At 38.3% G+C, this 22,216-nt stretch overlaps 1 protein-coding gene and 1 long non-coding RNA gene across 2 annotated transcripts in view; both read right to left on the reverse strand.

Moving 5' to 3' along the window:
* hs3st4 (heparan sulfate (glucosamine) 3-O-sulfotransferase 4) overlaps positions 1-22,216 on the reverse strand; it is a 232,119-nt gene that overhangs the window by 135,805 nt on the left and 74,098 nt on the right.
* Positions 6,385-12,355, reverse strand: LOC147846010 (uncharacterized). Its single transcript, XR_015481142.1, has 3 exons — positions 11,242-12,355; positions 7,394-10,190; positions 6,385-7,289 (listed from the first exon to the last, which is right to left on the reverse strand). It is a non-coding gene; the product is annotated as an uncharacterized LOC147846010 (long non-coding RNA).

Genomic DNA, 22,216 nt, shown 5'->3' on the forward strand with positions numbered 1-22,216 from the left:
GGTGAGCCTGAGCAAACTGTAGCCTCAGTTTCCTATTCTTATCTGACAAGAGTGACACTTGGTGTGGTCTTCTGCTGCTGTAGCCCATCCGCCTTAAGGTTTGACGTGTTGTGCATTCAGAAATGCTCTTCTGCATACCTCGGTTGTAACGAGTGGTTATTATGTTGGCTTGAGAAAGCCAACATACTGTTATACTACTCTGTCCTTGAAAACAAACGTATCTCCTCCTAGGCCGTTTATGAGACAAGGCCCAAATGTGGTCAAAATGTGCCTTCTACATTTAAGATTGTTGCTATATCTCCTCATGCCTATAAGAATTGTTTTTTTAATAAAAAATGTTAAATATAAAATTTTTATAATCCGAGCATATAAAAAATTATACAAGCCCCAAATTTGGCCAAAAACTGTATTTAGATGCGTTAGATTTTGTTGCTATATCTTTAAGGTTTATCAGACTTATAGTTTTCCAATAAATAATTTTTAAGCATTATTTTTCTCAAAATATGGCAAGCCATCTTTGACTTAAACTCCATATTTTTACTGATATGGCAAGCCATTTTTGCATGTATCACTTTCACACTTATTAATCATTGTATTTTAAAAAAAATATGGCAAGCCATTTTTACATAATGCTCATTCCCTTAGTCCCTTTATTAATCAGGGGGCGCCACAACAGAATGAACCGCCAACTTATCCAGCATTTGTTTTACACAGCGAATGCCCTTCCAGCCGCAACCCAACACCAGGAATACATAATGTTCAAGTCCAGTTTTTGACACTCATAAAGACTGTCATAGAAGTATCGGGGTTGATTTAGATCAAGACCAAGACCAAGAAGCTTTGATGTATCATCACTAACCTGTCAAATGTCCCTATAATAATAAAACAGTATAACCTAGCAACCATTTAAAAAATAGCAATATCTCTACATCAGAACATCGTAGGGAGTTCGGCATTGGCTTGTTTGACTCATGCTAGCAAATGGGACTTCCTGTGTACTACGCATGGTAACAATGATAATGGAAGCCAAGTGCTAATAACGATTAGCTACATGCTATGAATGATTATCTAAATGCAATAACATATGCTAGAAATGCCTACTAAGTATTACCATTTGATCAAACATGTACACGAGCATTCCCATTTAGCAACTGCTTAGCAACCACCTAATAATGCCATAATTGTTTTAGCAACTGCCTAGCAACCACTTAGCAACTGCCGCCATGCTTCCTGCCAACTGCCATTCCCAGTCCTAGCGCAGTCACGTTGGCTTTCTCAAGCCAACATCAAAGTTTATCAATAAACTTTAGGTTCTAGTTTGAGTTATTGTTGCTTTTCGATCAGTTTGAACCAGTCTGGCCATTCTCCTCTGACCATCAACAAGACATTTCCACCTACAGAACTGCTGCTCACTGGATATTTTCTCTTTTTCTAACCATTTTCTGTAAACCCTAGAGATGGTTGTGCGTGAAAATCCAAGTACATCAGTGCTTTCTGAACTGCTTAGACCAGCCCGTTTGGCACCAACAACCAGGCCATATTCAAAGTAACTTAAATCACCTTTCTTTTCCATTCTGATGCTCGGTTTGAACTGCAGCAGATCATCTTGACCATGTTTACATGACTAAATGCACTGAGTTGCTGTCATGTAAGTGACTCATTAGAAATTTGCGTTAACCAGCAGTTGGACAGGTATACCTACTAAAGTTGAATGTATGCATATATAACTATATATACATAATTTATGCTGTTAAGAAACCATTAACTAGGACTTTCATCTCAATGAACTACTACTTAGCTTCTTATTAATAGATAGCACAGTATATATTGGGTAAGATTAAGTATTTAAAATAAGATCATACATTGTGAGTGCTAATATACAGTTAATATCTTAATAATAGGCAGGTAATAAGCCATAGTACATGGTGTGAATTGTTATATACTGTATATTGCATTGCAATTAATCAAATGAAGCGAATCAATTCATTTAAATGGATGCACTTTTTTTTTTTTTAAACGTAGGACATTTTTTGGGGCATTACTTTGATTGATTAACATTTTTAACATTATTTTCCCCCCTACATTACATTTTCTTACTGTTTAATTCACATGAGTCTATAACATATTGCAATGTTGTCTTAAAATTTCCAAATATTGAAATGTTGCCTTCATTCTATTAAGTTTTCAATTGTTATACAATACGTTTAGTTTTCAGAAATCCAGTAAACCACTCAAAGTTATTATCCTGACTTCATATTTTACTACAGTACAGTATGATTACATGTCAACAACCCTAAACTGTCTACTATATTAACATCTGCCCTAATGGCATTTATAAAAGCCTCACATAATTAACAAGTTAAACTGGTAGCACAACAGCAACAATAAATCATGAATTTGCAGACTCTACACAGAGTTTGGTATATGGTGAGCAATTTGTGGTTGGAGCTGAAAGTTCAGCTTGGACAAAGACATCTAAATGCCCAGAGACTGTGCTAAACTTTAAATGAAGCCACAGATACAAGTGTCGCGACTGAGTGTACACAGGAGATCAGAAGAGCGTGGTTAAGTGTGCAGAGACAGCCCCATGCACAGCGCTGCGGCAGGTGTGACTCAGAGCTGCTAAAAAGTCCAAGGGTGCGACAGAGAGGGACCTGCGCAGCCACACGCACACCCTGTCCCATTCAGCTAATGCAGCTCTTCAGATAACACTTGTAACAATGCAGAAAAAGACACTAAAAGGCCATTACTGGACTGTAAAACCTGAACACAAATTGGGGTTGTTAATTACAGCCGTACAAAAGAGGTCATTACCAAGAGGATGCAAGAAATCTGAATTATCATAATGAAGTTATAACAATATCAGTGTCAAATCATAACCTTTAGGGCACAACGTGGTTAATCAAACAAGTCTGGCAGTCATAAATCAATTTTCTTGTTAAGCAGAACATAGAGGGAAATTAATTAATTAATGTTTTTTTTTTCTTTTTTTTTTTTGGCTTTCAGCATAGTCTGAGACATCCAATTAGTTAAAGTCACCATGTGGGTTAGTTGGGTCAAGTTTCAAGAGCTTCTTTTTATATTGTGATAGACCTCATCCGAGTCTTCGGTTCTGATTGAAAAACGTTGTGATTCCTGAATGCGTTCAATTATGCTAAAATAGAGTCTTTGAATTAAAACACCTCAGAAAAAAAAAAAAAAAAAAGTGTTTGCCAAAGGTTGCCAATTAACAGTAGTTTTGCAGCAGAAACATCTGGGGATTTTGTTTGAACAAAAACAAGTCCCTGCCTGTCAAAAAGTTGCTTTCTGAAGGCAAAAAAAAAAAAAAGTGGTGGAACATTTTATAAGTCGCAGCTCTTTCTCAGATGCACATTTCCTCATAAAAGATGCCCTCATGAAGACTCTTTTATGCGTTTTCACAAGCTCTCGGTGGAAAAGACATAAAGAGGATCTTCTATATTCGGTACAATATAGGTCAGCAGCCCTCGGGTAAAGGTCGCGCACCGAAGCGTATTGTATGGCCGACTCTGAAACAAATCAGAGAGCCGCACCAGACCCACAGGACCAGCTTTGTGTGTTTAATGTAGTGTGGAAAAAATGCACTGGAGGGGAAGAGCGAGAAACAGCACAGCGCACATATAATGAGCGAGGTATACACTTCAGAATTAAAACATCACATTACAGAGAGGGGAATTTCACACCATTGCCTGAATTTTCTAATTAGCGGATAGATGAATGCTGGTCATTTTTTGCATGTGGTAGCTGATGTACAATTTGTCCATGAATGGAATTTAGATAAATAGAACTTCTTTTATCTTACCTGCTGTATATATATATATATATATATATATATATATATATATATATATATATATATATATATATATATATATATATATATATATATATATATATATATATATATATATATACAGTGCTCAGCATATATAAATACACCCTTTAAAATTATTATTAATTAATTTAATTACCAAATTAATCAATTATTAAATGTTGCACATGCATTGGATTAGTCAGTACTAAAGCCAAATCTGGAGCTTATATAACAAAAAAACTTACAATAAAGGTCCAAAATCTTGTACAGCCAAATTTACATGTTATGAAAAATATTAAATACAAATTTAACAAAGAGGAAAATTAAACAGCTAAAAAAACAAAACAAACAAAAAAAAAAAAACCTAAAAGGTTGTAATTTTAAATGTTTTTTTTTTTCCTGCAATATTTTGCATAAATTGAATTATGTTAACTTTTTGTTTCTAAATACGTTTGGTGTCTAAAATAATATTTTAATAAATATATCTGTTTGGGTTGTACTCAATCATGCTGAGCACTGTATATTATTTATCTAATTTTACCATAAAAAATTTGCAATCAACATTTTACTTTATGAAAATAATAAACATATCATAACATTCAAAAATTATAACAATTTCAGTGTCAAATCATTATCTTTAAACCACAATGTGTTTAATCAAAACAATTCTGGTAGTTTTACTAAAAATTACTAACATCACACAAGATACTAGTAAGTATAGTTCTAAATGATAAATAATATTCAAATATTTAAATAAAACTAAATAATAAACCATTTGTGTAAAAAGCAATGTTGCCAAATAAAATAAAATACATATATTTTAAATATGTAAATTAAATGTAAATGTACATTTATGTTTGTGTGTGGGTTTGTGTGTTTGTTATTAACATAAATTAATGACTGCATTGTGTATATATTGTTGGAATATCAAGCCAATTCCATTCATGTTCAACAAAAAAGGTCAGGAGAGGGTTTTCTTTACTGTCAAAAATACTAGTAATTTATCGGATACAAATGAATGATTCAATGAACAGAATTCTGGTTATCCCAAATGCAATGCAAAAATTACCTTCAAGAGGTGTGCAACAATTTACATTTCCTGACTCTAACTTTTATACGCTGCTGATATTAAAAGGTGTGGTTTAGTGGAATTCATCACTTGTCAGTCATTCTCCAGTCCTCTATTGACCGCACCCATACATACGTCCTCTTCTCCTACGAATACTCTGAACAACATTAAAAGCAGAAAACTTCTCAACTGCAAATATTATGTTTTCCGTTTCAACCCATCTCTGCTCACAGGAAGTTTCGCTGCAAAGCTCAAGTTAATTTTAGACTTTCAGGCCTTTGCATTTCTATCAACTTCATCTACTTCTGCAAAAATGCTTCATTAGTGTGCAAGGCATATCACACTCAGAAAAGAAGTTTGGTTAATAACAACTTAAGCAATACAAATAAAACTGTTTAATGAAAAGAAAAAGCAAAAATAATTTTAAAAAATGTATTCTTGATTTTTTTTATTACATACATAAAAGTATTCTTTATATTCTATCTTTATATTTATTTTTTTTATCTTTATCATAAATACAAGTACTCTTTAATTTTGACATCACAGTTTTACAGCCAAGCTTTCGTTTTATGAAAAAAAAAAAAAAAAAAAAAAACATATCATATCATTGAAAAACAAAAACAAAAACAAAAAAAATACTAAGATGTCAAAACACTGAGACACCATTGCTAGATTTAGACTTGCAAGTAGATTCATCTGCATTTAGACAGGAATCCCATATCGCAGCGAGCAACGTTTCAATGCATCTGCCACTTGTTTATTCCTGTGCACAGCCGGCAGAAGACAAGACACACGCTGATGGTCATGACAACAGCAAACTCCTAAGACATCATTTCAAATCCTGAACCAAAGCTGATGCAAAAACCAAGGAAAATTTGGTTGTTCTTCAGTCTACGATAATAGCTGCACAGCACTGCCACACAAACATGTTTAAGACACAGCAAGAAGCTGGAACGAGCCGCAAAAAAGTCTTCGCGGCTGTCCTTGGCTTCTTTGTGAAGAGAGCGTTTCACAGTTAGTAGCTCTGACTCAGGCTGACTGCCCTGGAGATCATGTAGGGGAGTGAAAATATGAAGAGCTGATTCACAACACCTTCTCATTAGCATGTTAAAGGTGGGAGCTGCCATTTGCAACTCAACAGCTACAAGGTGCCAATGAAGCAGAAAGTCGGTCGCCAGCGCATGCTTTTTGCAGTTGTTAATGCTAGAACTACCAAGGCAGTCAACATAATTGCCTTGTTGAAATAAAACCCATATAAATGTACCACACTTACTTTTTATATGTGTGTATTTTATTCTATCACCATTACTTGTATTAAAATCACAAATCATCATGGCAGACTAATTGAAGTACACCTTACAGACAACATATTATTTCAGCAAAGGCTACTTTTTTCTGCATGAAAAATGCTGTTTCAACCCAGTCTCATTCTGAAAACGTACCCCTATACATTTAGGAAGGGCACCAAATATGGCCCAAGAGCTATGTTGTTTTTTTTTTTTTTTTTTTTTTTGCAGTTTTTGTGTTCGCGAATCCAAATGTTGCTCTATAAGCTTCTTGAGATCTTCAATTTCACTCGTGAGTGCAAATCGCACCCTGCTCTTCTTGCGTAAATCCATCAGAGGCCACTGTTGAATTACTGTTTGACTGACTGTTTGACTGACTGTTTGACTGACTAACCAATCGACTGACCCGTTTTCCTCCTTTTCAAAACCCAACCAATAGTGTTTTCAAAAGCACAGATTGTCCCGCCCACCCACTTCCCTAAACACCAACTGAAAGTTTTAAAAAGCAATCCATAAAAATAAAAGCTCTTGCCTGATTTTTACCACATTTTCAGATTTTACCACATTCTCACTCTGTTATTTTCTTGTTTATTTTTTTTCTTTGATTCTGTTTTTGTCTAATTTGAACAGGAACAGGTGGTCAAACAATAGACTATGCTGTTCCCATTTTCCTTCTGCGCTATAAATCGAATTTACTTCAGTCTGCCAATGAACCATGCACCAGCTTCTCTGAGCTTCTCTGACAGCGCACAGCCACGAGATGTGAAGGCTTTTCACTACTTATGCAATGTAATGTACTGTGTATTTTTTTTATAGCACAATTGTTGTGTATGCCCATACACCCAAAGCGCTTCACAATCATGAGAGGGAGGAAGGGGGGGGGGGTCTCTTCACACCACCACCAGTCTAAACACTGCTTTACACACTACTTTCACTTATCTACCTCATGTAAACTGCATAAAGATACTGCATGGATGGACCAGGACTTTCTGTTTCATGGACTTTGCTGCACGTCAATGGATTTGCTCTTCAGTGTTTGGACTTTCAGCAGTGAAATTTAAAATACACTGAACTAATCTGAACTTCAACTCTGAAAACTGAACTGAAGCAGTTTCAATTTACTAGAATTTCTATGTTAGGCTGCTTTGCCTCAATCTACTTTGTAAAAGCTTTATATAAGCTTTTATAAATAAAGATAAATTTAACTGAAATTAATTTGCATGTCTGTGCATGCAGCATGTGCATAACGACACTTAAACAGAACAGGTTGAGTTCTTGAACACCTGCCAGTGACCCACTCAGACCTGGAGATTCTCCACTATGTACGTCCATTGTTGTCAAGCCTACGGCACCCAGACTATAGCTCTACACAAGACGTTTGGCCAGAGGAGAAACGGTTGTGCCCAGCTGAGTGATTTCTCTCAAGGTTTTTTTTTTTTCTGTCAGTTTGTGAAGTTTGTTCCTCAACACTGTCGCCACTGGCCTGCTTATTTTGGGACGGACTACTGAAGATGAGCATCGTTGGAACAGCTCTTCACCATTTGGGCTTTCAGCAGTGAATTTTTGCAATACACTGAAGTTAACTGAGCTTAAAAAAAACTTCACTGACACATATTTAATTTACAAGTACATCATCTATGCTGTTTTGACACTATCTACATTGTTAAAAGTGCTATAAAAATAAAGATGGATAAAATGGAAAGAAGCTCAACTGGGAATTTATAATGAAAGATGTATTTATTCTTCCCATCACATTTTTTTTTTCTATTGTGCTGATAGAGAAATGTAAAACAAACTAGATGGCATATAAAAATAATAAACACATTTTTTAAAATTGTTTTAATAAACATTTTTAATTTAATAACACATCTCAGTTGTTATTAACATCTGGGGTTATTGGGAGGTAATGATGGGTAAGGACCAGAAGGAGGAAATTTGGTCAGGACAACAGGGTCACACCACTACTCTTTACAAGAAGTGCTTTGTGATTTTTCTTTACCACAGCGAGTCAGGACCTCAGTTTAACATTTCATCTATAAGACGGTGCTCACTGACAGTATTGTGTCCCCTTCACTTTACTGGGGCATTAGGACTCACACAGACCACAGAAAAATAGCAAGTGTTCAGGTGTGGAATTCAACATAGCAGGAGCTTTCTTTAAAAACAGTCCTGTACAGCCTTGTAGAGGCTCCACCCTTGTCTGTAAAACAGTAGCTCATTTGCATTTAAAGAGACACATACAAATACAAAACATACAAAGATACAAATTCTTCACAGCCAAATATTGGCAAATTTGACAATCCACACTCTCAGAAATAAAGGTATGCAAGTTGTCACTGGGGTGGTACCCTTTAAGAGGTACCAATGTTTACCTAAAAAGTCCATATTAATACCTCAGGGGAACATATTAGTACCTAAAAAGTACAAAAGTGTTTGTCGTATTTTATTTTATTTTATTTTTTATTTTTTTTGGTACTAATACATACTTTTGAGGTATGAATATGAACCGTTAAAGTACAAACATGTACCTTTTGAAAAGGTACCACCCCAGTGACAACTCGTGTGCCTTTATTTCTAAAAGTGTATAAAAATAGTCGCAGAATATTTAGTGTTGAAACCTCACATACACATGTCCCCTTTAGATATTACAAAAAGAAAGATCATAGCAGCAGACATTTAAAGTTTCATTCTGAAACCTCGCTATAATCTTTAAATGTAAATATGGTCTGCCACAAATGACATTTGGCACAGTTTGGTACAAACTGCTATGGCCTTACTAGTAGATATACAACTCTGGTAGTTCTAGTGTTAAAACAGCTCTTAATACCACTCGCAATCAGTCAATACGGCTTTCCAAAATGGCCAAAAGCGTTGAGTAAGCCTGCTGTTTTTGGAATCAATAAGCCTGATGTTTGATACACTCGGCCGTCCGACTATTACTGGACTGCGAGGGCCCTTTCGGCGGGTGCAGAGCGTTCAGTTGCTCTTGGCCTCTAGTGGACATGTTGTCATGACAGGCTGTCAGTCTGAGCAATGGCTCATCATTGTCATGCCGTCGAGCCGCTCCGATTGAGCCGCGCAGCTGGAGTTATGTTAAGTGTAAAGCAAAGTGACAGAAATGCTAATCAAGTATCAAAACTGACACTGCGTTCCCATCGATGCACATCAGGCCGACGGTGATTTATTAGTCAAAGGAAATGCATGTGTCATCATCCGCAGGTCTCACGGGTAAACATGCCACCAGCTCAAGGTCCAGCACTTAGTGATGCTTTTTACCCCCGATTCGCCAAGGACAACATTTACAATGACAGCATGAGACGCAGGTACTGTACGCGCCATGTGATAAATCTTTATCCCTAGGGATTTTTTTTTACCTCACAGAGAGGTAAAAAAAAGAGTTTCCCTTTTCTACTATATGCTGAATCACATTATTGTATTATAACTAAGGCTTCTAAAGAAATAAAGAATCATAAAATAATAATCATAAAATCCTGCTCAATCCCGTTTTTAAATCTGAAACTAAAGTACAGTACAGTAAAATGAGTAACACTTTACAATAAGGGTGTATTAGGTCATGTTAATTATTAGATTAGTAAATATGAATAAACAGTGAACAACACAACTGTTAAGCATAATTTAATATTTCATAATGTTAACAAAATACATATTAATGTGTTAAATAATAAATAGCATAATAATTAGGACTGATTAAGTACTGTTTAATTACATATACACTAATGCATTTGTTCATGGGTTAGTTAGCATGACCTAACAATGAACAACATATTTATTCCACAATACTAAATCTGATATGTAAACTAAACATATTCAATTTCATTAATGCATTAGTTAAATCATTAGCTAATGCGTTAGTTGACATGAAAAAATGTTAGCAAAACATTAGATAATGCCGAAGTAGTGTACACTACAATTGTCACAATCCTGGCAGAGCTCTAGTAAACAGGTAGATTGCTAAAGGACTACAAATCCTCCGGTATATGGACTACAAGTTCCAGTTATGCATTTTACTCACACACCTGGCCTAGATCCCCCATGATTGCAAACAGACACAGCTGAAGCTGTTCAGGACTAATTACACAGACTCTTTATACACCTTTTAAACACACACAAACACACACACACACACATTGCTGAGTCTTGTTATATTGAATTGTGAACATTACCTTGCCTTGCCAATTTAAACTCCTTTGTTTTGTTTGTTTTACTGTTTACTATTGTCTGCTACCTGCCTTCTGATCACTTGCCTGTTTTTGTTTAGGACTCCGGGTTATCTGCATATACCCATTCGCTTCTGTGTTGACCATTGCTTGCCTAACCATCTCTGTATAATAAACCTGTGTCAGCGTCCACTTCACATTAAGGTTTAAATTTCGATTAACAAATGCTAATTGTTAATGATAAATCATGTTAGTAAAGAGTTAACAAATATAAATCACATGGCAGTTTTGGAGTGTTAAAATTGAAACTTATGCTGTAACTTCTGTGTTATTCGTGTTTGTTATACATTCCGTTACCTTAAAATGATAAGGTTATATCTGACATTTTTGTCAAAATTTAGTTATTGACATATTCTTATTAAATGACAACTTGTTTACATTGTGGGATTTTTAGAAATGTAGGAAAGTTATTTACATTTTAAGACTTTTTATCAATAAAAAAAATAAAAAAACACACACACATACTTTTTGCTATATGGAATGTAAACCTTTGCAGCTCAATATCTCGAAATCATTCAAAATGCAAATAGAACCTTAAAATTTCAATGTGATCATTTATTAAAATGATCAAAAAGCATTAGTTCATGTAATATAACCTTTTTTTAATGTATCAAATGTGTTACCTACATTTGTTCATTATTTGCTTTTAACATTAACAAAAATTAAGTGACATAACTCATTTGTTGTTCACTGTTTATGTAAACTAATGCAGTAACATTAACACAGACACGCACGCACCTTTTTTGCAAAGTGTTAAAGTGAACTGAAATACAATAAATTGAAGAGCTATTATTATCAATGTGAAACGTATAAAACTAACAAATAATATAATACAGCACATACAACTGCAAAATCCTAAATAAAATATAGAAAAATGGAAAATATTGAAATAAAAGCTTATTTAAAATGTTAAACAGTTATAATAAATATTGGTAATACTTATTTTGATAGTCCCTATTCCACATTTTGTTGACTAAAAGTTTTATTGCAACTACATGCCAATTACTTATCATTTGAGAATTAGTAACCTTGTCTGCCTAATATCTGCTGATACTGCTCCTTCAACACATTTAACTGACTATAAGAAACTTCACAAGCATGTCAACTTACACTAACCCTAAAACTAACTCCAACCTAAAAGTCTACTATAATTTAATGAGAATTAGTTTGCATTAAACGCAATACAACTTAAATTCAACAAAATGCATTAAAGGGTCCTTCAAAATAAAGTGATACTGTTAAAAAAATAAATAAAAAAAATAATAAACAAACTAACAAATAGTAGATGAATATTTTAGATTAAAAAAAATCACAAACTGGTTTGGCAATCTGAAATAAATAAAAAAAAATTAAAAAATGTAGATCTTAAACTAATATACAGTAATATTAAAGATAACGAATTATTTAAAATTTGTCATGTGTAAGCTTCACTCTTTCCTGCTCTCTCTTTCTCACACACACAATTTGTCTTGTCAGTATAAATGTTATATTACATAATTTATATAAAATTATATATTTGCAACATTTAGCTGTATAATTAAAATAATAAAAACATAAAATAAATAACTACAATGAGTGAGTTTCCAAACATCTTTTCAGTCTGCACAAATCCCCTTAAGCCTCCAAATCTGAAAAACAAATCACTAGGCTTTATTTTAAACTGTAAACACCAATCTTTTTTGCATTGTCAGTTGTTTATAATGAGCAGAGTTGTGTTAGTTATCATCCCTTTGTTGACCATGTAACAGACTAGAGGTAATTAAAGCGCATGATGAGTTTGCACAGCTGCCTCTGTTTCTGTACACCGGTGAGTGTGTCGGTGCTCTTAAAGCTGCTCGTCTGTGCTGAGTAAGCCTTTCCCCCCTCTTCTATTCCTGTCCCCTTGATCTAAGCGCAGGAGAGAGGGAAAGACAGAGCTCCAGCAGGCCCCAATTATCTGAGCGTCATTCAGCATTCCTCATTCAACTCCCCGAGCGACACCCACCACTGCTTTCATTTCTGTGAGGAGATTCCAGCCCGAGCCGTGGGGATCTGCGGGTGGAGAGGTTAAACACTGCACAGCTCAACTGAATTTGGCATTAGAATCGCAGGGATGAAAGTTGAAAGAAAGCTGGCTCCGCCGTTCCCTTGCATTTTTTAGGGCTAAGAGAAAAGAAGGGCACCAGGTTCTCTTGCAGGATCTCCACATTTTTGGCTGTTGCCAGCTAATAGGGTGAACATATTTCTCAGAGTGGAATATGATACAGCAATATTAAACAAATTTCGAAGTACAGAAACAAGTAGGCCACTGTGGGATAACAATTGTGATTACTTTGTTACTTTTTAAATAAAGTAAAGTATTTTTATCATTATTATTATTATTATTATTATTAGTATTATTATTAGTATTATTATTATTATGGAGTAAGATAGGATTATAATTGTACCTATTACTTTTACTCAACAATAGAAAGGCGTGATGTGGTTGGAGCCGCACAGGACACTGATAAACACTGTAATGGAACTTATAATAATAATAATAATTAAAGCTGCAAGCAGCGATGATAGGGACCTCGCACCCGGGCTCACCGCCGCCCGGTGGCCACAGGATGACAGAGAACAGCGAACAGTAATAATTTAAGCCGATATGTTAAAAAAATCTGAGAAAATCACAGATTTATGCCAAATTTCCTCCTATCAGCAGGAGGCGCTATCACTGTGACTCATGATTGGTATGTAGATGTCTTCAGGAGAGGAAACTTATCAACAATGTGAAGTTATAGGCAGATCGGACATTGTTTTTCAGAGTTATAAGCCAAACTGCCTTTTGTCGGCAGGTGGCGCTATGACAGACTCAATGTTGTTATGTAGATGTGTTCAGGAGAGGACTTTTATCAACCTTGTGAAGTTTCAGCCAGATCGGACTTTGTGTGGTTGAGTTATACTGCAAACTACCATCTGCCAGCAGGTGGCACTATAACTGTGACTCATGATTGGCATGTAGATGCCTTCAGTAATGGAATTTAATCAACCATGTGAAGTTTCAGGCAGATCGGAGTTTGTGTGGTTGAGTTATAAGCCAAATGTACCTTCTGCCAGCAGGTGGCGCTATGACTGACTCAATATTGTTATGTAGATGTGTTCAGAAGAGGTCTTTCATCAATCATGTGAAGTTTCAGGCAGATCAGACATTGTGTGGTTGAGTTATAATAACTTCCTGTTCCATGGCGAAGCGTTGAGGTTTGTCATGCCACCACAGACACGCCCCTCAGCAAAAACTCTAGATCTTCACAATATATCATCGCTACAGCTTTCAGATGACACCACTCTATTTTGGTACTGATACGGGAAAGTTTGTGGAAGGAGTTTGTTACAGTGTCAAACATTTCATTTCCTGTGGCCAGCAGGTGGCGCTATAACTGTAACTGGATATCGGCACGTAAACCTGTTCAGGTCAGGACTCTTATCAAGCGTGTGATATTTGAGGCAGATCGAATATTGCATGCCTGAGTTATAACGACTTCCTGTTTTGTGGCGAATCATCAACGTTTGCGAGGCCGCCACGGACACGCCCATCGATGAAAACTCTAAAGCTTCGCAATTTAACATCACCAAGGCTTTAAGATGACAAAACCCAATTTTGGTGTCAATCAGATAAAATCCCTAGGAGGAGTTCGTTAAAATACAACGCCTGAAAATGGCAAAAACGCCACTTTTTCGCCACAGGAAGTTAAAAATATCCGACTTCCTGTTGGGTTTGAGATATGGCTCCAAGAGACTTTTTCGTATGTTTTGGCATGTTTGAGGTGTGTGCCATTTTTCGTGCATGTGCGTGATTCGTAGATCGGGGGCTCATCCGTTTAATTTTTATAGGTGGCGCTGTTGAGTCATTTTGCCACGCCCACTTCATTATGGTTATGTGGATGTGTTCAGGAGAGGACTTTTATTAACCATGTGAAGTTTCAGGCAGATTGGACATTGTGTGGTTGAGTTATAAGGACTTCCTGTCCCGTGGTGAAGCGTTGAGGCTTGTCATGCCGCCACGGACACGCCCCTCCGCGAAAACTCTAGATCTTCACATTATGTCATCGCTAGAGCTTTCAGATAACACCACCCAATTTTGGTGCTGATACAATAAAATTTGTGGGAGGAGTTTGTTACAATGTAAAACATGTCATTTCCTGTAGCCAGCAGGTGGCGCTATAACTGTATCTGGATATCGGCATGTACACGTGTTCAGGTCAGGACTCTTATGAAACGTGTGAATTTTGAGGCAGATCAGATAATGCATGCCTGAGTTATAACGACTTCCTGTTTTGTGGCGAATCGTCAAAGTTTGCGAGGCCGCCACGGACACGCCCATCGACAAAAACTCTAAAGCTTCGCAATTTAACATCGCCAAGGCCTTTACATGACAAAACCCAATTTTGGTGTCGATCGGATAAAATCCCTAGGAGGAGTTCGTTAAAATACAACGCCTGGAAATGGCAAAAACGCCACTTTTTCGCCGCAGGAAGTCAAAAATATCCAACTTCCTGTTGGGTTTGAGATATGGCTCCAAGAGACTTTTTCGTATGTTTTGGCATGTTTGAGGTGTGTGCCAATTTTCGTGCATGTGCGTAATTCGTGGATCGGGGGCTTGTCCGTTTAATTTTTCTAGGTGGCGCTGTTGAGTCATTTTGCCACGCCCACTTCCGAAGGCCATAAAAAACGTAAATTTTCGCCACTTCTGAGGCGTGTGCAAAGTTGCGTGAGTTTTCGGGCATGTTTAGCCCCTCAAAATCGCGATTCATTGGAGAGAAGAATAATAATAATAATTAATGCTGCAAGCAGCGATGATAGGGACCTCGCACCCAGGCTCACCGCCGCCCGGTGACCTTACGATGACAGAGAACAGCGAACAATAATAATTTAAGCCAATATATAAAAAAAGATCTAAGAAAATCACAGATTTATGCCAAACTTCCTCCTGTCAGCAGGTGGCGCTATAACTGTGACTTAAGATTGGCATGTAGATGTCTTCCGGAGAAGAATGTTATCAACCATGTGAAGTTTCAGGCACATGGGACATTGTGTGGCTGAGTTATAAGCCAAACTACCTTCTGCCAGCAGGTGGCATTATGACTGACACAATATTGTTATGTGGATGTGTTCAGGAGCGGACTTTTATCAACCATGTGAAGTTTCAGGCAGATCAGAGATTGTGTGGAGATTTTGTTTTAAGACAAACTACATTCTGCCAGCAGGTGGCGCTATGAAAGACTCAATATTATTATGTAGATGTGTTTAGGAGAGGACTTTCATCAACCATGTGACATTTTAGGCAGATCTGACATTGTGTGGCCGAGTTACAAGCCAAAATTTCTTCTGCCAGCAGGTGGCGCTATGACTGACTCAATATTGTTATGTGGATGTGTTCAGAAGAGGACTTTCATCAACCATGTGAAGTTTCAGGCAGATCGGACATTGTGTGGTTGAGTTATAAGAAATTCCTGTTCCATGGCGAAGCGTTGAGGTTTGTCATGCCGCCACGGACACGCCCTTCTGCAAAAACTCTAGATCTTCACAATATATCATCGCTAGAGCTTTCAGATGACACCACTCTATTTTGGTGCTGATACGGGAAAGTTTGTGGAAGGAGTTTGTTACAGTGTCAAACATGTCATTTCCTGTGGCCAGCAGGTGGCGCTATAACTGTAACTAGATATCGGCACAAAAACCTGATCAGGTCAGGACTGTTATTAAATGTGTGAATTTTGAGGCAGACCGAATATTGCATGCCAGAGTTATAAAGACTTCCTGTTTTGTGGCGAATCATCAAAGTTTGCGAGGCCGCCACGGATACGCCCATCTATGAAAACTCTAAAGCTTCGCAATTTAACATCACCAAGGCTTTAAGATGACAAAACCCAATTTTGGTAATTATCAGATAAAATCCCTAGGAGGAGTTTGTTAAAATACAACGCCTGAATATGGCAAAAGAGCCACTTTTTGGCTACAGGAAGTTAAAAATATCCGACTTCTTGTTGGGTTTGAGATATGGCTCCAAGAGACTTTTTCGTATGTTTTGCCATGTTTGAGGTGTGTGCCAATTTTTGTGCATGTGCGTGATTCGTAGATCGGGGGCTCGTCCGTTTAATTTTTCTAGGTGGCGCTGTCGAGTCATTTTGCCACGCCCACTTCAATATTGTTATGTGGATGTGTTCAAGAGATGACGTTTATCAACCATGTGAAGTTTCAGGCAGATCGGACATTGTGTGGTTGTGTTATAAGGACTTCCTGTTCCATGGCGAAGCGTTGAGGTTTGTCATACCGCCACGGACACACCCCTCTGCGAAAACTCTAGATCTTCACAATATAACATCGCTAGAGCTTTCAGATAACACCACTCAATTTTGGTGCTGATACGAAAAAAATTTGTGGGAGGAGTTTATTACTCTGTAAATCATGTAATTTCCTGTGGCCAGCAGGTGGCGCTATAACTGTATCTGGATATTGGCATGTAAATGTGTTCTGGTCTGGACTCTTATTAAACGTGTGGATTTTAAGGCAGATCGGATAATGCATGCCTGAGTTATAATGACTTCCGGTTTTGTGGCGAATCATCAAAGTTTGCGAGGCCGCCACGGACACGCCCATCGACAAAAACTCTAAAGCTTCGCAATTTAACATCGCCAAGGCCTTTAGATGACAAAACCCAATTTTGGTGTCGATAGCATAAAATCCCTAGGAGGAGTTCGTTAAGATGCAACGCCTGGAAATGGCAAAAATGCCACTTATTTGCCGCAGGAAGTTAAAAATATCCGACTTCCTGTTGGGTTTGAGATATGGCTCCAAGAGACTTTTTCGTATGTTTTGCCGTGTTTGAGGTGTGTGACAATTTTCGTGCATGTGCGTGATTCGTAGATCAGGGGCTTGTCCGTTTAATTTTTCTAGGTGGCGCTGTCGAGTCATTTTGCCACGCCCACTTAATTATTGTTATGGGGATGTGTTCAGGAGAGGACTTTTATCAACCATGTGAAGTTTCAGGCAGATCGGACTTTGTGTGGTTGAGTTATAAGGTCTTCTTATTCCATGGCGAAGCGTTGAGGTTTGTCATGCCGCCACGGACACGCCCCTCTGCCAAAACTCTAGATCTTCACAATATATCATCGCTAGAGCTTTCAGATAACACAACCCAAATTTGGTGCTGATACGAAAAAATTTGTGGGAGGAGTTTATTACTCTGTAAATCATTTCATTTCCTGTGGCCAGCAGGTGGCGCTATATCTGTATATAGATATCGGCATGTAAACCTGTTTAGGTCAGGACTCTTATCAAGCGTGTGAATTTTGAGGCAGATATGATAATGCATGCCTGAGTTATAACGACTTCCTGTTTTGTGGCGAATCGTCAAACTTTGCGAGGCCGCCATGGACACGCCCATCGACGAAAACTCTAAAGCTTCGCAATTTAACATCACCAAGGCCTTTAGATGACAAAACCCAATTTTGGTGTCGATCGGATAAAATCCCTAGGAGGAGTTCGTTAAAATACAACGCCTGGAAATGGCAAAAACGCCACTTTTTCGCCGCAGGAAGTCAAAAATATCCGACTTCCTGTTGGGTTAGAGATATGGCTCCAAGAGACTTTTTCGTATGTTTTGGCATGTTTGAGGTGTGTGCCATTTTTCGTGCATGTGCGTGATTCGTAGATCGGGGGCTCGTCAGTTTAATTTTTCTAGGTGGCGCTGTCGAGTCATTTTGCCACACCCACTACCGAGACCCATAATAAACGTAAATTTTCGCCACTTCTGAGGCGTGTGCAAAGTTCCGTGAGTTTTCGGGCATGTTTAGCCCATCAAAATCGCGATTCATTCCGGAGGAGAATAATAATAATAATAATAATAATAATAATAATAATAATAATAATAATAATAATAATAATAATAATAATAATAATAAACGGAGCAATTCCAATAGGGCCTACGCACCGTTTCGGTGCTCGGTCCCTAATTAAAGCTGCAAGCAGCGATGATAGGGACCTCACACCCGGGCTCACCGCCGCCCGGTGACCTTACGATGACAAAGAACAGCGAACAATAATAATTTAAGCCAATATATTTTTAAAAATTTAAAGAAAATCACAGATTTATGCCAAATTTCCTCCTGTCAGCAGGTGGCGCCATAACTGTGACTCAAGATTGGCATGTAGATGTCAACCGGAGAGTAATCTTATCAACCATGTGAAGTTTCAGGCACATGGGACATTGTGTGGCTGAGTTATAAGCCAAACTACCTACTGCCAGCAGGTGGCGTTATGACTGACTCAATATTGTTATGGGGATGTGTTCAGGAGCGGACTTTTATCAACCATGTGAAGTTTCAGGTAGATCAGAGATTGTGTTAAAAGACAAACTACATTCTGCCAGCAGGTGGCGCTATTAAAGACTCAATATTATTATGTAGATGTGCTCTGGAGAGGACTTTCATCAACCATGTGACATTTTAGAAAGATCTGACATTGTGTGGCCCAGTTACAAGCCAAACTTCCTTCTGCCAGCAGGTGGAGCTATGACTATGACTCAATATTATTATGTAGATGTGCTCAGGGGAGGACTTTCATCAACCATGTAAAGTTTCAGGCAGATCGGACATTGTGTGGCCGAGTTATAAGCCAAATTACCTTCCGCCAGCAGGTGGCGCTATGACTGACTCAATATTGTTATGTAGATGTGTTCAGGAGAGGACTTTTATCAATCATGTGAAGTTTCAGGCAGATCAGACATTGTGTGGTTGAGTTATAAGGACTTCCTGTTCCACGGCGAAGCGTTGAGGTTTGTCATGCCACCACAGACACGCCCCTCTGCAAAAACTCTAGATCTTCACAATATATCATCGCTTGACCTTTCAGATACACAACCAACCAAATTTGGTGCTAATATGAAAAAAATTGTGGGATGAGTTTATTACTTTGTAAATCATGACATTTTCTGTGGCCAGCAGGTGGCGCTATAACTGTATCTGGATATTGGCATGTAAACGTGTTCTGGTCTGGACTCTTATTAAACATGTGAATTTTGAGGCAGATCGGATGATGCATGCCTGAGTTATAATGACTTCCGGTTTTGTGGCGAATCGTTAAAGTTTGCGAGGCCGCCACGGACACGCCCATCGACAAAACCTCTAAAGCTTCGCAATTTAACATCGCCAAGGCCTTTAGATGACAAAACCCAATTTTGGTGTCGATAGGATAAAATCCCTAGGAGGAGTTCGTTAAGATTCAAAGCCTGGAAATGGCAAAAATGCCACTTATTTGCCGCAGGAAGTTAAAAATATCCAACTTCCTGTTGGGTTTGAGATATGGCTCCAAGAGACTTTTTTGTATGTTTTGGCATGTTTAAGGTGTGTGCCAATTTTCGTGCATGTGCGTGATTCGTAGATCAGGGGCTCGTCCGTTTAATTTTTATAGGTGGCGCTGTCGAGTCATTTTGCCACGCCCACTTCAATATTGTTATGTAGATGTGTTCAGGAGAGGACTTTTATCAACCATGTGAAGTTTCAGGCAGATCGGACATTGTGTGGTTGAGTTATAAGGACTTCCTGTTCCATGGCGAAGCGTTGAGGTTTGTCATGCCGCCACGGACACGCCCCTCTCCGAAAACTCTAGATCTTCACAATATAACATCGCTAGGGCTTTCAGATAACACAACCCAAATTTGGTGCTGATACGAAAAAATTTGTGGGAGGAGTTTGTTACGATGTAAAACATGTCATTTCCTGTGGCCAGCAGGTGGCGCTATATCTGCATCTGGATATCGGCATGTAAACGTGTTCTTATCAGGACTGTTATCAAACGTGTGAATTTTGAGGCAGATCGGATAATGCATGCCTGAGTTATAACGACTTCCTGTTTTGTGGCGAATCGTCAAAGTTTGCGAGGCCGCCACGGACACGCCCATCGACGAAAACTCTAAAGCTTCGCAATTTAACATCGCCAAGGCCTTTAGATGTCAAAACCCAATTTTGGTGTCGATCGGATAAAATCCCTAGGAGGAGTTCGTTAAAATACAACGCCTGGAAATGGCAAAAACGCCACTTTTTCGCCGCAGGAAGTAAAAAATATCCGACTTCCTGTTGGGTTTGAGATATGGCTCCAAGAGACTTTTTCGTATGTTTTGGCATGTTTGAGGTGTGTGCCAATTTTCGTGCATGTGCGTGATTCGTGGATCGGGGGCTCGTCCGTTTAATTTTTCTAGGTGGCGCTGTCGAGTCATTTTGCCACGCCCACTTCCGAAGCCCTTAACAAACGTAAATTTTCGCCACTTCTGAGGCGTGTGCAAAGTTGCGTGAGTTTTCTGGCATGTTTAGCCCCTCAAAATCGCGATTCATTCCGGAGGAGAATAATAATAATAATATTAAAGCTGCAAGCAGCGATGATAGGGACCTCGCACCCGGGCTCACCGCCGCCCGGTGACCTTACGATGACAGAGAACAGCGAACAATATTAATTTAAGCCAATAAATTAAAAAAATCTAAGAAAATCACAGAATTATGCCAAACCTCCTCCTCTCAGCAGGTGGCGCTATAACTGTGACTTAAGATTGGCATGTAGATGCCTTCAGTAATGGAATTTAATCAACCATGTGAAGTTTCAGGCAGATCGGATGTTGTTTGGCTGAGTTATAAGCCTATCTACCTTCTGCCAGCAGGTGGCGTTATGACTGACTCATTACTGTTTTGGCGATGTGTTCAGAAGAGGACTTTTATGAGCCATGTGAAGTTTCAGGCTGATCTGACTTTGTGTGGTTGAGATATAAGGACTTCCTGTTCCACGGCAAAGTGTTGAGGTTTGTCATGCCGCCACGGACACACCCCTCTGCAAAAACTCTAGATCTTGACAATATGTCATCACTTAAGCTTTCAGATAACAACCCACCAAACTTGGTGCTGATACAAAAAAAAATAGTGGGAGGAGTTTATTACTCTGTAAATCATGACATTTCCTGTGGCCAGCAGGTGGCGCTATAACTGTATCTGGATATTGGCATGTAAACGTGTTCAGGTCAGGACTCTTATTAAACATGTGAATTTTGAGGCAGATCGGATAATGCATGCCTAAGTTATAATGACTTCCGGTTTTGTGGCGAATCGTCAAAGTTTGCGGGGCCGCCACGGACACGCCCATCGACAAAAACTATAAAGCTCCGCAATTTAACATAGCCAAGGCCTTTAGATGACAAAACCCAATTTTGGTGTCGATAGCATAAAATCCCTAGGAGGAGTTTGTTAAGATACAACGCCTGAAAATGGCAAAAATGCCACTTATTTGCAGCAGGAAGTAAAAAATATCCGACTTCCTGTTGGGTTTGAGATATGGCTCCAAGAGACTTTTTTGTATGTTTTGGCGTGTTTGAGGTGTGTGCCAATTTTCGCGCATGTGCGTGATTCGTAGATCAGGGGCTCGTCCGTTTAATTTTTCTAGGTGGCGCTGTCGAGTGATTTTGCCACGCCCACTTCAATATTGTTATGTGGATGTGTTCAAGAGATGACGTTTATCAACCATGTGAAGTTTCAGGCTGATCAGACTTTGTGTGGTTGAGTTATGAGGACTTCCTGTTCCTTGGCGAAGCGTTGAGGTTTGTCATGCCGCTACGGACACACCCCTCTCCGAAAACTCTAGATCTTTACAATATATCACCGATAGAGCTTTCAGATGACACCACTCAATTTTGGTGCTGATACCATAAAATTTGTGGGAGGAGTTTGTTACAGTGTAAAACATGTCATTTCCTGTGGCCAGTAGGTGGCGCTATTTCTGTATCTGGATATTG

This window comes from Danio rerio, chromosome 3 (assembly GCF_052040795.2).
Source record: "Danio rerio strain M-AB ecotype USA chromosome 3, GRCz13ab, whole genome shotgun sequence".
In the NCBI taxonomy this organism is placed as follows: domain Eukaryota; kingdom Metazoa; phylum Chordata; class Actinopteri; order Cypriniformes; family Danionidae; genus Danio; species Danio rerio.